Genomic DNA, 2,804 nt, shown 5'->3' with positions numbered 1-2,804 from the left:
AAAAAAAAAAAAAAGAAGAAAAGAAAGTGCCGGGGTCGATTCATTCGGCTAAAAATTCTTCAAGGCAGTACCCCAGTATGGTCACCATCTACTGACTGAAACAAGACGTACCAAGTGTCGCGCAATGGGATCGAACCTAGAACTAGGTCGAGCGAATCGAAAAATATAAATGAAGGAGCGAAGGAATGAGAAACTAACCATTACGGGTGGAGTAAATGACAAAAATAATTAAAGACAGTGGAAGACTGGCCACGTTGCCAGCTTGCCCGATGGCAAGTGGGCCCCTGCGCCATTAGAATCAATATATGGGGGGCCCATGTTAGTATCTAAGGGGCCCATCCCCTCAAGTTTGAGAATTTTTTATTCACTCCTGGAAGAATGCATTAATTATTTCAGCCTGGCAGTGTTTGTGGACAGTTGAAAAGAATACTTTTAACAAATAAATGAATAAATAAATAAATGATAGCATTGTAGTTGCGGGTGGGTCCCCCTTGTAGTTGTGAGTGGGCCCCCTTAGTCTCCTGGCAACCAATATTTTTAGACTCAGTCCACCACTGATTAAAGATGTTATAGTTCAACCTCTGGTCTGTACTGACCACGCAAATTTATGATCAACTGTGTTCTAGTCATGACCAATAGGTATTATATTTAGGTTGGGTGTATCTACGACCAAATTACCTAATGTCAATGTGTTCTGTTTTATTGAAGGGCGATTTGGCTGCAGCTTTTCGTGTCATGCAACTACGTAGAGGCCCCTTCGAGATGACGCTCTCTTCATGATGTATGTATGTGTGTATGTATGTGTGTGTTGGTATGTATGTATGTATGTGTGTATGTATATGTGTATGTGTGTATGCAAGTATGTATGCATGCATGTAATATGTATGTGTGTGTATGCATGTATGTATATGTGTGTATGTGTGTATGTATTTATGTATGCCTAGATGTATGTATATTTCTATGCATGTATGTATGTATGAATGTATGTATGTATGTGTGTATGCATGTATGTATGTGTATATGGGTGTAAGTGTGTGTGTATGTGTGTATGTATGCATGCAGGTATGTATATACATGTGTGTATGTGTGTGTGCATGCATGTATGTATGTATATATTTGTGTATGCCTAGACGTATGTGTACTTCTATGTATGTATGTATGTATGTATGTATGTATGCATATATGTGTGTGTATGCGTGTATGTGTTTGCAGTTATCTACGTATTATGCAAGCGTATATCAGATGAGTAGCCTTTCTTTCCTTCTCTGTCTGTCTGTCTGTCTGTCTGTCTGTCTGCTTGCTTGTCTGTCTGAATACCTGTCTGTCTGCTTGCTTGTCTGTCTGAATACCTGTCTGTCTGTGTCGGGCACTAATGTATCTTTTGTGGGTATATGTGTATGTGTGTATGTATAAATAAATAAATAAATGTATGCGTGTTTGTATGCACGTATGTACGTATTTATGTATGTAAATATCAATCGATCGATCGATCGATCGATCGATCTTTCTGTCTCTATGTACCTGTTGTCATTATCTGCGTATTTATGCTTGCACATAACTATGAAGGTAGACATGTGTATACATGTATGTGAAATTATGTAACTCCGTATGTAGATAGGTAGGTAGATGCGTTTGTTTCACTGATCTTCGAGGTGCGTGTGTATGTATGGGTGTGCGTGCGTATTCGCGCGTGCTTGTCCATGCTCGTGTGCGTGTGTGCGTGTGTGTGTATGCGTGTATGTGCTTGTGTAGCGTGGTCATTATAAAAGGATCAAAATGGTATAAAAACAAATTCACATTCCTATCCAGTTCATCAAGTCACACCTTTCTATCTCAAAGACATGTAGAAAAGACATTGGTAAAGGTGAAAACCAAGAGAGAGAAGCCCTACGTGGTTTCTCTGACTGCTAGTAATCACAGTCAAATCTCTTGTAAACTACACCGCGTAAAAAAAAAAAAAATAACTGAATGAAAATAAAGATTTGAAAACAAATGTAGGTTTTGTTATATTATTGCACTATTAATGAAAGAAGGAATAAATATAAAGCGGGATGGTCGAAGCTGGAGTGTCTTCGGTCATAGGTCTTCTCCATCAGGACCGACCTGGGGTTAAACAGAAACAACAGACAACAACAATAATGACATAATAGTCACGGTTGGAACGTATTTGATCATGTCTGCTCGATCAGGGCAGCTTTGATGGTAAATAATAATAACGACAATAGCTAGAGAGAGAGAGGTGTCGAGGGGGCGGCGGGAACAAGGTATTGTAAAGAAAGCGGTGAAGTTTCGGATTAGGCGTTTCTCATAGGCAAAGAATACGCGACGGAGGGAGAGCGGAATATAAAAAATAATATTGGAATTTTTGAAAAAAAAAACTATTTCTTTATCAGAATTAAAATTTAATTACAATGTCCTATATAATACTGAAAAGTGGGAAAATGAAATAAAAATAAAAAGTTACAAGTCACCTCTTTACTATGAAATCATCATTGGCCATGTACCCACCCTGAGATCTAAGGTTGCATCAGCTTCTGAAATATTAACCATGTACCCACTCTGAGATCCAAGGTCGTACCAGCTTCTGAAATATTAACCATATACCCACCCTCAGATCTAAGGTCGCATCAGCTTCTGAAATATTAACCATGTACCCACCCTCAGATCCAAGGTCGTACCAGCTTCTGAAATATTAACCATGTACCCACCCTCAGATCTAAGGTCGCATCAGCTTCTGAAATATTAACCATGTACCCACCCTCAGATCTAAGGTCGCATCAGCTTCTGAAATATTAACCATGTAT

At 38.9% G+C, this 2,804-nt stretch overlaps 1 protein-coding gene across 4 annotated transcripts in view; it reads right to left on the bottom strand.

Moving 5' to 3' along the window:
• Positions 1-2,804, bottom strand: part of LOC106883437 (uncharacterized) — a 155,399-nt gene that overhangs the window by 145,102 nt on the left and 7,493 nt on the right. The gene's annotated exons all lie outside the window — the stretch shown is intronic.

Source organism: Octopus bimaculoides, chromosome 4 (genome assembly GCF_001194135.2).
Source record: "Octopus bimaculoides isolate UCB-OBI-ISO-001 chromosome 4, ASM119413v2, whole genome shotgun sequence".
In the NCBI taxonomy this organism is placed as follows: Eukaryota; Metazoa; Mollusca; class Cephalopoda; order Octopoda; family Octopodidae; genus Octopus; species Octopus bimaculoides.
Note: the sequence above shows the minus strand (reverse complement) of the source record. Positions and strands in the feature narration are given on the sequence as shown.